Source organism: Trichosurus vulpecula, chromosome 6, assembly GCF_011100635.1.
Source record: "Trichosurus vulpecula isolate mTriVul1 chromosome 6, mTriVul1.pri, whole genome shotgun sequence".
Lineage (NCBI taxonomy): Eukaryota > Metazoa > Chordata > Mammalia > Diprotodontia > Phalangeridae > Trichosurus > Trichosurus vulpecula.
Genome location: NC_050578.1, coordinates 79268687 through 79282209, shown reverse-complemented (window position 1 = coordinate 79282209; position 13523 = coordinate 79268687).

Here is a 13523-nt window from a genome sequence, read left to right as displayed (position 1 = left end):
CTAACGTTCTTATTAATAATTGTTGAGCTCATAAGAAAGAGGGGGATAAACCTGACTATGATATGAATCTAAAAAGTAAAACCATTTAGAAACAGCTAAAAACAGTAACTATTTTATACAAAAGAGGTGCAAGAAGAAGAAAGGATACAGAGGATTTAGATGGGGAGGAGGGCTGGTAGTTCTGGTAACCTACTTTCATCGGGAATGGGTTTGAGAGGGGACAAAACATATATATTTAGAAGAGTATAAAAGTCTTCTAAACTTAGAAGAAATAAAATGGTAGGGGTATAGTGAGGGGGAGAAGACAAGGGAGGGATTAGGACAAGGGAGGGATTTTTAGAGGGGAGAATGAGGGAATAGGTAAAGGGAGTTCAGATCAATGGGAATGGGAAGATAGAGAAGGGATCCTTGGATGGGGGAGGGCAAGTATTAGGAGGGCAGGGTGGTTGGTGGAAGAGTGGGGGTGGGCAAGTAATAGGAAGGTGATGTAATGGGGGGAAGTAAAGTAGAGGAGGCAGGAGGGATAGGAAACAAAAGATGCATACAAATAAAAAAATGAAGAGCAGGAGTAGAGTATGTTTGGGAAAGTATATGTCTATATATGTATGTATATACATATGTGTGTATGTATATATCTGTATGTGTATGTATATATCGAGAAACATATCTAAATTATATTGTAGCCTTCTGGGGGGAGGTGGGAGGGGAAAAAAAGAACAAAGTTAAAAAGTGCATAGCAGAGAACAAAAGAAAACACAAAGAAGCAAAGAAAAGATGGACAATTCTCAACACAAGGTGTATTATTTATCATACAGGCTTTCTTCAAATGAAAATTTATTGTTACATATTTTGAATCCTCCCCCATGTTCTGCAATGCACATGACATGCTTTTTTTCTTTCTTTATACTTAAGTTTCAATATTTAAGTTTATGATATGTTTTTGTTTCTTTTTTCTATTTTGTATTTTTGTTCTGGTAAAATAAAATTAAAAAACTGTCCAAAAAATTTCAAAAAGCAATCCTCGAAAGGGAATTACCTTGACAACTGAAAAATCAAACCTGATTGGTGGACATTTAATGAGGAGGTGGGCTAGAAGTTTTCAGCTCCTCTTGCTGAGAATGTGGCTTGATCATGAGACTCAACCACCTCCAGCCATCTGGACAGGGAAATCTATCTCTATCCGGACTACTCTGGTAGGTTTTCTTCTTCATGAGCTGGGTTACCCTAAATTCTAATGGGAGAGTACAACAACCCAGGATCATTTCCTTGGGGCAAGAAAATAGACTAGATTCTGTTCACACTCTTAACAGAAGTAATGTTTCCTAGTTGAATGGGCACCAGCCCAAGAGCAAAGAATGTGTTTCCCCAATGGTTAGGGTTAATCTCAATTAGCCATGTCCTTCAGAGGCTGACTTTTCACAGGAGCTGGGCCTCAACGAAGAAACAGAAGGGGAAAAGACTGGATCCTAATTTAATAATTGGTTATTAATGTAATAGAAAAATAATTTCTTTCACAACATATCATCCCATTTAAGATTGGAATTACAATTTGTGAATTATGAGGAACATGAGAGCAAACCTAGCATTTGGTAATGTTTAAGCATCTGGCACATATCCATGTATTTGCATGTGCATATATGCCAAATATACAAGTATGTGCCAGACATGTAAACATATATTGATACATATATGCATGTGTTTGTGTTTTAATGGCTTGTATTTATACATGCACATGATGATTGCATTATATATCTTTGTACATTAGATTTCTGGCATATATACACAAATATGGGCTCCCATATATGCGTATACGTGTGTATATATGTGTGGATGTCTGAAATATTGGGCCATTTGGTTATTCTATTTCTCCTGAGGATTCAGTGTGATATGGACAGTGAAAATGTTGGGCCTTGCAGAGTTTCTTTGTAATTTGTCCTGTAAAGTGGGTGTTTCTGTCATATTTAATTTGAGGAATCCTAAATCTAGGAATAAATTCTTTTCAGAGTTTTCTTTTGTTTTGTTTTTACTAATTATGACAATCTCTTTTTACAAGGACAGACATTCACCCTCCAGAATACATATACAACTACAGATATTCAAAAGAACAAAATTTCAACATGTGAATAAAATTAACCTCTATATTTACAAAGGCCCCAGGCACGCCAGCCATGGCAGGAGTATCCTCTTCAGCTTTATAGACTTCTTCACATTATAAATGATGTAGTAGCATCATATCATAGAAGGGACATTTGGAACAAATCAATATCTTTTCTGTACTTCAGTTGACTTTGCTTACTAACTGTGCCATTCCATGGTGTAATATTAATTAAGTTGGCACTTATTTTTACTGTTTTAGAATGCTAAACCAATTAAGTGTCTTTCATTGAGTCTTATTAGGTGCAAAGCCCTAATTACTAGGTGCTAAGCAGATGTAAGTGTGAAGCCCCCAGGGCCCTAAGGGGAGTTGCTAAGACCAAAGCCAATAGTATGTGCTTAAGTTCTAGTCACTCAGATGACCGTTGATGATGGCCAAAGACTGTATAAAGGAAAGAACAGAGCTTGAGGCTCTTACTCCTGGAGGAGTGTTGGCGTGGGACTCTGGGCAGCTGCTCTAAGAGCCTCCTGGCTCCCCCAGATGTTGATGGTTTCTTGGTAACTATGAATTGTATTTGGTCTGTTCATAATGTATGTTTGCAATTTGTTTGTATTTGCTCTGAAGTTCAGGGTGCTGGCTTTTTACCTTGAACTAAGTGAATGATATTTGTATATTGGATGGAAATAAGATTGTTAACCCCGCAACTGTTACTTTCCCTAGTAAAGCAGATCAAAAGACCCTGTGCTGACAGCGTTCTTGTTGTTGGGCTTGTGTTGGTCTTTCACCCCCACAACAGCTGCTAGCCGAATTGTTGCAACACATGGTTTACACAATCAAGATACAGGAAGAAATGTGTCTACAGGACTTCAGGCTATGTATCACTGAACTGTCCTCCTAGGTGCTACAAGAAAATCTTCAAGCATTTTTCTTGGTTTCCAGGGCCTTTAGGACTATTTAAAAGAGATTTGTCCTTATGAAGGGAAACGATTATAGATGTGGCCTGAGGTGGGGAAAGGGCCCATTCAATATACCCTCACTGATAAGCTAACTTCATGAGGCAGGTTACAGTAGGGTTGGCTAAGACCATCGTTGGGCTCTAAGGGGAGGATGAGACAAAGGGGTTCATGGAATCTGTAAGACCTCCAAGCCAATTCATGGACAAAAATTCGCATGCTGCTTTCTGCTAATGGTCTCCATGCTGGACATGAACTTCCCTGAGCACAAAGCAACATTTAAACTCTAGTACATAATCAGAAAACTGTGAATGTTTACAAGAAAGTTATTTGGGTTTGATTTCACTTTTTTCAGTCTCTACCCCAATACTATGGATTCAAGGATGCATTGGGCTTGTCATAAGGCATTTGGGCACCTCCTGCAGTTGGCAGAGGAATTAGCAATAAAGGAGGAAGATGGACATTGTTGCCACAGCTAGTCTATGTCTGAAAATTACAGACTGACCTTTTGTATTACCCCTGAGGGGCTTCAGGTTCCAAATTTGGCACGATAGGCTATGGTGGTACTCATCATACCCTTACTCAAATCACCAAAGATTCAAGGAAGATTATTGAATTAGAATGAAAAATTAGACTCAAAAATAGTTGCCGGTACAATGTCAGCATTCAGTTATCTCTTGCTGTTCTCTGCCCCTGCCCCACAGGTTGCTGTTCATCCTTAGTTTTTGAAAAGGACCAATGACATCATGAGGGTGATGTCTTGACTTGTACGTGAATTGGATTTAAGTGAGGCAGAGTTGCACAGTCATCAGCCTTACTCTCTCTTCCTGAGGCATCAAAGTCCAGTGGCAAAACAAAAGTCAGGACAACGGGCTATAGCCTGGGATGCAGTGGATGACCTTGGCATCTTCCATGTCTGACCAATCTCTAAGCCCTCCATAGCACCTGCTTCAGCCACCTTCATGGCTATTGGAACAAATTGTTCTCATCTGCCCATTCCCGGGGGGACATCTTCACATACTTGGGCTAGACGTCCCCCTTGCTCACCAATTGGATTGAGACCTAACGATCATCCTCTACCTGGTTTAGTCTGGTTTTCCTGGGGTGTGGCCACACAAATGCTACACTTTCTTGAAGCCACAGGTGAGAGGTGCAACATGCTGAATGGTGGGAGTCTTGCCATGTCAAAGGAACAAAAAAAAAAATCTCCCTCCCTATGATGGCTTTCATCCCCATATTATGGATGTAACATTCAGCTCAAAGGTAGCTCAGGCAGTTGTCAATAGTGTTCATGTGACTTTGGTCTAGGTGTAGGATTAGCCAAGACCATCCTTAGGCTCTAAGGGGAAGACAGAACAAAGGGGTTCATGGAATCAATACATAAGACCTCCAAGTCAATTCGTGGACAAAAGTTCGCATACTGCCTCTATAGCTTTGTTTGTCTCTTTGGTTTTGTTTTCTCTCTTTCAGCCCTGTTTTCCTGCTCCAGCCTAAATCCTTACTGTTCCCACCACGCTTCGGGTACTTCTTCATTCTAGATCTATGTAAGAGAGACTTTGTTGGGAAAAATACAGCAAGCCTTGGCTAATACAGCCTTCATAGGCTAGCTGGGACAAAACTCCATCCAATATGTTTGATCCTGGGTAAAGGTGAGAGATCTTTTTGGTACAGTCAATATATGCATCATTGCTTTGAATTATTTAGGAGGGATAATAACTGAGTCTGTGGCCTGATGGCTAGGAGCCTTTCCTACTTACAGGGGAGAAACAGAGTGGTAAAGGAGCTAGATCACTGCAGTCACAGGACTGGCACCATCAACTTCCTAACCATCCACCTGAAACTGACTTAAATATGGATAGTACTTCCAGCTGGCACCTGTTACATTTACTTTTCATGGATTATTGGTTTGTCAGCATAAATGCATTTACCAGGTTCAAAGTGAGATCATAGACAATAAATCAATCAAATTAAAAGTTCCAAGAGATTTTACCTTGCACAGCAAATCCCAATGCTTATGATTAAAGCAGGATGCAAACATTTTTTGCATTAACATCAATTGTAGCAGATATCCAGCCCAGATCACATATGTACCAGAATACTGACAAATATTAGGTTTCAATGAGTAGAATTCAGATTTCAATGAGACAAATCACCAAATTCATCACTTTAATACAGCATAGACAAGGCATTCTGATTACATCCAAGTATTCCTAGTTCTTGTGAACTGTGTTGATGTTTTACTCTATATTCTTAAAGATGACATGAAAACTGAAAAAGAAAAAGTCATTAAAATTTAAGATTAAATCAATGCAATAGACTGGTATTGAATTACCATCCTTTCTATGGGGACATTCTTTGCAGAGGAAGTTGTTTAAATAGATAAGCTCATATCTAGAGGTAAAAATTAGAAAATCTATATTGCCTTTTACTCACATTGACTGAAGCTTTAAAATCCAATACCCCGTTTTCTAGGGAACCAAGGACTAAATATCCATTATTATATGGCGGCATTTCTGTTTTCAATTCATTTTTTGGTTCAAAGTTTATAAAGATGTTTCGGTCATCTGGATTATTTTTCCTACCACTTATCAGATGAAGGCCCTGATTCGCTGGAGGTTCCTATAGCCAACAGGACTACTACAAATCAGGGTTTGCTGATTCACTGTCTTATTGATTGTCTAGAGCTGAGAAACGGAGAAAATGTTAATGATGCTGATTAAATTTAAAAATGTGTCATGACAACGGGTTTTTCCAGAGAGGCAGCAGTCAAACTTTTACCAACACATCTCTACCTATAACTGGTACAATAATGAGGACCTTACATTGATCTCTCTATAAATGAAGAGCCATAATTGTTCTACCTGTTGATAGAGAATTCAAAATTCTCCACCTAAGCCACTGATTTGGGATCTCGACTAGCTAATACCTGTTGTATACCTAATTATACTTTTATTATTATTATTATTTTTAGTTTTAGTTTACAACACTCAGTTCTACATAATTTCGAGTTCCAGATTTTCTTCCCTCCCTCTCCCCCTTCCTCCCCAAGATGACATGGAATCCCATATAACTTCCACATATAACTTCACATTGAATTAATTTACACACTAGTCAAGTTGTGGAGAAGAATTATGACCAATGGAATGAATCATGAGAAAGAAGAAACATAACCAAAAAAAAAAAAACAACCCAAAAACAAAAACAAAAAAGATAAAAAAAAAGGGGAGGGGGAAAGGCAAGCATGAATTGTGCCTCAATCTGCATTCATACTTCATAGTTCTTTCTCTGGATGTAGATAGTATTCTCCATCGTGAGTCCTTTGGAGTTGTCTTTGCACCTTGTGTTATTGAGAAGAGCAAAGTCTGTCAGGGTTAGTCCTCACAGAGTCCATATATCTGTGGCTGTGTAATGTTCTCCTGGCTCTGCTCCGCTCACTCAGCATTATGTCATGTAGGTTTTTCCAGGTTGTTATGAAGTCTGTATCATCCCCATTTCTTATAGCACAATAGTATTCCATTACCTTCATATACCACAGCTTGCTCAGCCATTCCCCAATTGATGGGCATCCCTTTGATTTTCAATTCTTAGCTACCACAAAAAGAGCCACTATAAATATTTTTGTACATATGGGTCCTTTTCCCACTTGTGTGATCTCTTTGGGATACAACCCTAGAAGTGGTATTGCTGGGTCAAAGGGTATGAATATTTTTATAGCCCTTTGGGCATAGTTCCAAATCGCTCTCAAAAATGGCTGGATCAGTTCACAACTCCACCAGCAATGTAACAATGTTCCAATTTTCCCACATCCTCTCCAGCATTTATCATTTTCCTGTTTTGTTATTTCAGCCAATCTGATAGGAGAGATGTGGTAGCTAAGAGTTGTTTTGATTTGCATTTCTTGAATCAGTAGTGATTTTGAGCATTTTTTCATATGCCTATAGATATCTTTAATTTCTTCCTCTGAAAACTGTCTGTTCATATCCTTTGACCATTTCTCTATTGGGGAATGACTTGTATTCCTATATATTTGGCTCAGTTCCCTGTATTTTTTAGAAATGAGGCCTTTATCAGTGACACTACTTGTAAAGATTTTCTCCCAATTTTCTGCTTCCCTCCTAATCTTTGTTGCATTAGATTTTTTTGTACAAAAACATTTCAATTTAACATAATCAAAATTATCCACTTTGTGTTTTGTAATGCTCTCTATCTCTTGTTGGGTCATGAATTCTTTTCTTTTCCATAAATCTGATAGGTAAACTATTCCTTGCTCTCCCAAATTGCTTATAGTATCAGCCTTTATTCCTAAATCATGAACCCATTTTGACTTTATTTTGGTATATGGTGTAAGATATTGGTCTATGCCCAGTTTCTGCCCTACCATTTTCTAATTTTCCCAGCAGTTTTTGTGAAATAGTGAATTCTTAGCCCAGAAGCTGGCCTCTTTGGGTTTATCAAAGAGTAGATTGCTATAGTCGTTGACTTCTCCCTCTTGTGTACCTATCCTATTCCACTGATCCACAACTCTGTTTCTTAGCCAGTACCAGGTAGTTTTGATGACTGCTGCTCTATAGTACAGTTTAATATCTGGTATGGCTAGGCCACCTTCTCTAGCATTTCTTTTCATTAATACCCTAGATATTCTAGACCTCTTGTTCTTCCAGATGAATTTTGTTATTATTTTATCCAGCTCTGTAAAATAATTTTTTGGTAGTTCAATTGGTATGGCACTGAATAGATAGATTAATTTAGGTAAAATTGTCATTTTTATTATATTAGCTTGGCCTACCCATAAGCAACTGATATTTTTCCATTTATTTAGGTCTAACTTTATTCGCGTGAAAAGTGTTTCATAATTATGTTCATATAGGCCTTGGGTTTGTCTTGGTAGATAGACTCCCAAATATTTTATAGTGTCTACAGTAACTTTGAATGGAATTTCTCTTTCTATCTCTTGCTGTTGGGCTTTGTTAGTAATGTAAAGGAATGCTGAGGATTTATGTGGGTTTATTTTATATCCTGCAACTTTGCTAAAGTTGTCTATTATTTCAAGTAGTTTTTTACTTGATTCTCTAGGATTCTCTAAGTAAATCATCATATCATCTGCAAAAAGTGATAATTTAGCTTCTTCTTTGCCTATTCTAATTCCTTCAATTTCTTTTTCTTCTCTTATTGCTACAGCTAACATTTCTAGTACCAAATTGAATAGTAGGGGTGATAATGGACATCCTTGTTTCACCCCTATTCTTATTGGGAATGCATCTAGCTTATCCCCATTACAAATAATGCTTGTTGATGGTTTTAGGTAGATGCTATTTATAATTTTAAGGAAGGCTCCATTTATTCCTATGCTTTCTAGTGTTTTTAATAGGAATGGGTGTTGTATTTTGTCAAAGGCTTTTTCTGCATCTATTGAGATGATCATATGGTTTCTGCTAGTTTTGTTGTTGATGTGGTCAATTATGCTAATAGTTTTCCTAATACAGAACCAGAGTTACATTCCTGGAATAAATCCTACCTGGTCATAGTGTAGTATTCTGGCGATAAGTTGCTGCAATCTTTTTGCTAATATTTTATTTAAAATTTTTGCATCAATATTCATTAGAGAAATTGGGCTATAATTTTTTCTCTGTTTTGACTGGGTATTAGTACCATATTTGTGTCATAAAAAGAATTTGGTAGGACTCCTTCTTCACCTATTTTCCCAAAGAGTCTACAAAGTATAGGACTTAATTGTTATTTAAATGTTTGATAGAATTCACTTGTAAAACCATCTGGCCCTGGAGATTTTTTCCTAAGGAATTCATTGATGGCTTGCTCAATTTCTTTTTCCGAGATGGGGTTATTTAGAAATTTTACTTCCTTTTCTGTTAACCTGGGCAATTTATGTTTTTGTAGATATTCATCCATATCTCTAAAGTTGTCAAATTTATGGGCATACAATTGGGCAAAATAATTCCTAATTATTGTTTTGATTTCCTCTTCATTAGAGGTGAAGTCACCCTTTTCATTTTTGATACTGGTAATTTGATTTTCTTCTTTCTTTTTTTTTAATCAAATTGACCAAACGTTTATCAATTTTATTGGTTTTTTCATAAAAACAGCTCTTTGTTTTATTTATTAATTCAATAGGTTTCTTGGCTTCAATTTTATTAATCTCTCCTTTGATTTTCAGTATTTCTAATTTGGTATTTAATTGGGGATTTTCAGTTTGCTTTTTTTCTAGCTTTTTCAGTTGTATGTCCAAATCATTGATCTCCTTTTTCCCTATTTTATTCATGTAAGCATTTAGAGATATAAAACTTCCCCAAAGAACTGTTCTGCTGTATCCCATAAGTTTTGGTATGTTGTCTCACTGTTGTCATTCTCTTGAAGTTATTAATTGTTTCTCTGATTTGTTCTTTGGCCCACTCATTCTTTAGAATTAGATTATTTAGTTTCCAATTAATTTTTAGCTTATTTTTCCATGGTTCTTTGTTGCAAATAATTTTTATTGCATCATGATCTGAAAAGTATGCTTTCACTACTTCTGCCCTTCTGCACTGGATTATGAGGTTTTTATGCCCTAGTACATGGTCAATTTTTGAGTATGTGCCATGTACTGCTGGGAAGAAAGTATATTCCTTTTTATCCCCATTCAGTTTTCTCCAGAGGTCTATCATATCTGCCTTTTCTAAAATTCTGTTCACCTCCTTAACTTTATTCTTATTTATTTTGAGGTTAGATTTATCAGTTCAGAAAGGGGGAGGTTGAGGTCTCCCAATATTATAGCTTTGCTGTCTATTTCTTCCTGTAACTCCCTTAACCTCTCCTCTAAGAATTCGTATGCCATACCATTTGGTGTGTATATGTTAAACAATGATATTGCTTCATTGTTTATGGTGCCTTTTAGCAGGATGTAAGGTCCTTCCTTATCTCTTTTAATTAAATCTATCTTTACTTTTGCTTTGTCTGAGATTAGGATTGCTATACCTGCTTTTTTTACTTTAGCTGAGGCGCAATATATTTTACTCCAGCCTTTTACCTTTACCCTGTGTATATCCCCCTGTTTCAAATGTGTTTCTTGTAAACAGCATATTGTAGGATTATGGTTTTTAATCCATTCTGCTATCTGCTTCCATTTTATGGGAGAGTTCATCCCATTCACATTCACAGTTATGATTTCTATCTGTGTCTTTTTCTCCATCCTATTTCCCCGTTTATGCTTTTATTTCTCCCTTTCCCCTTCTACTCCTCAACAAAGTTTTGCTTTTGACCGCCGCTTTCCTCAGTTTACCCTCCCTCTTTATTCCCCTCCCTTATCTTACCATTTCCCACTTGCTACTTCTCCCCTCCCTTCTGACCACCCCCCTCCCTTTTTTCCCCCTTTCCCCTCCTACTTCCTGTAGGACAAGTTAGATTTCTATGCTTATTAGCGTATGTTATTCCCTTCTTGAACCAGATCAGATGACAGTAAAGCTCAAATGCTGCTCTTCTCCCTCCCTTCTTTCCCTCTACTAAAATGTGTTTTTGTGCCTCTTCATTTGGTGTAATTTACCCTTTTCTATTACCTCCTTACCTCTTCTCTCATAGCCCTCCCTTTACATCTTTTAATTATGTTTTTTATCCTTATGTCAATTATTTTATACAGACATTCACAGTCTATGTGCATCCCTTCCAATTGTCATAATAGCTGTACTATTCTCAAGATTGACATATATATGTATATATATAAACCATACATAAGATGATATAATCCTATATAAAGATGCCTGTTGTATACCTAATTACACTTTTAAGGTTTCTACTTATGTTGTTGTGCAGTCATTTTCCAGTTGTGTCCAACTCTTCTTGACCCCATTTGGGGTTTTCTTGGCAAAGATACTGGAACAGTTTGCCATTTCCTTCTCCAGCTCATTTTACTTATGGATTATGTTTATTAAGATTTTTCTTTTTTTCTGCTTTCAAAATGTCTTTCTATATTCCTTTAAATTGAGCTTCACATTTACACTGTGCTAAGCTAAAGTTCCTGTGGATTAAAAGATCCTTATTAATTCTTCACCAACTATGCTCCCCCAAACCCCTACCAACGCTGACCTTTTGGAATTTCCAAATTTGCAAATGTCTTGCAACTCAGACTATGTTCCAATTTAATGTATTTTTCTCCCTGTGTTCATTTAGTAATTCAACTTCCTTTAACCTTATATTTCTCTGCCTCTAAACCATATTCTATGCATTGCGATTGTGTTGTTAATCCTTTTTCCTTTTCTTACTGTTTAAGTCTCTCTTGCAAATTAGTACACTTTTCTGGCCTTTAGCAGCTTTCATATGTAAACACATAACCCATAGTGATTAGGATTTTAGGTGCACAGGCTAATGCTGTTTGCAAAATGTCTTGTATGAATCATAACATTTTGCCACTGGGTCATCAGAGGTAAACTACCAATTACCATATGCAGCTTCTCTTTTCCATAAGGCATTTTCTAATTTGCTTTCTTGCTTAAGTACTGCAGGATGCAGCCTACTCTCCTTTTTTTGTCCCTAGTTCCCTTTGGGTTCTTAAACAATAACGGCTATATCTGTATATCCTTTGCATCCATTTGCTTAAAAAGTTGAATTCAGCCAAGTGATTTATTCTGCTTCCTCTCTTTGGGTGAGCTTATCAACTCCCATAGATTCAACTATCATCTCTGGGAAGATATCTTCAAAATCTTTGGCTTCAGCCCTTCTTGCTCTCCTGAGCCTAACTACCTACAGATCTCCACCTGGATGCCCCATTAGGATCTCAAATTCAACATGATGGCCAACTGTCTTCCCTACTCAACCCATTCTCCCAAACTTAGCTATTTCTGTTGAGGGTGTCATCAATCCTTTATCAATTATTCACTCTCTTTTTAAGTCCATACCTAGTTGCCAAATCTTGATGTTTCTAGTTTCAAACCTCTTTCATATACATACTCTTCTCCCCACTCGTGTCATAACCAAAATAATGAAGGCCTTCACTACCTTCACCTGGCAGCTTGGTGACACAGTGGATGGGATGCCAGACCTGGAGTCAGGAAGACTCATCTTTGTGAATTCAAACCCAGCCTTAGACACTTACTAGCTGTGACATGGGCAAGTGACTTAACCCTGTTTGCCCCAAGTTTCCTCATTTCTAAACTGAGCTGGTGAAGGATAGGGCAAACTATTCCTGTATCCTTGCCAATAAAACCCTAAATGGGGACATGAAGGGTCAGACATGCCCAAAAATGACTAAACAACAAATCAGCACTTCACCCAGATTATTAAAATAGCCTGATTCAGTCTCCCTGTTTCAAATCTCTCCTCCCTCCAACCCAGCCTCTAAGTAGCTGTCAAAATAATCTTCCCAAAGCACAGGTTTGAATGTTGTTCCCTGATTCAAAAATCTTCAGTGGCTCCCTATTGGCTCTAGGACAAACTATAAATTCCTTGGCTTGACATTTAAAGTTCTCAGTCTAGTTCCAGCCTACCTTTTCAGACATTTAACATTACTGCCACTCAAGCCATTTCCACAACTTTGAGGTTTCCTTTGGTTTCTGTTTCCTTAATAATTTTTGACCAGTTACCAAATCCTGTCAATCCCAGTCCAGAAATATCTATCCCATTTGTGATACTGCTCTCTTACTCTGTGGCCTCTCTAGGACTGGACTTCATCAGTCCAGGTACCTGAGGGATAGCCTCCTAACAGGTCTTCCCATCTCCTCTCTATCCACCCCAATTTATCCTTCTTGCTGGTAGAATACTGCATAAATCTGGTCCCTCTTCTACTCAAAAATCTTCAGTGGCTGCTTATTGCCCAGTGAATAGTTCAAACTTCTTACCTGGTTTTACCCATATCACTCCAAAATACCTCTATTTTTTAACTCTAGGCAAGCTCAGGATAAATTCTTCTGGTTTTCTCCCTAACCCAGGGGCACCTGGGCAGGGTGCCTGCTGTTTTATCCAGCTAGTACCTTCTGCTGAATCTTTGGGGGATTCCAAATGGCACTGGCATTATCTTTCAGAAATATCCCCTGCACCCTAATTCTACTTTCCTTGCCCTTTGATCAAATCATAATGAAGTGGGATACCAAATGTTCCCAACAATTGAAGAATGGCCAAATTATGGTGTATGAATAATGGTGTACTATTGAACTACAAGAGATCACCAACAGAAACTTTTAAGAGAAATATGGGAAGATTTGTATGGGGGCAGCTAGGTGGCACAGTGAGTAGAGCACCAGCCCTGGAGTCAGGGGGACCTGAGTTCAAATCCAGCCTCAGACACTTGACACATATACTAGCTGTGTGACCTTGGGCAAGTCACTTTACCCCAATTACCCTGCCAAAAAAAAAAAGGGGGAAATTTGTATGGAATGAAAAGCAAGAAAATTGCCAAAAGAACAACATAGCCTAAGAACTTCCTTGATATTGAGGGAAGGTCTTCCCCTACAGAGAGGAGCACTCGAGATTGTTGGGAGTCAAGCAACCCACTC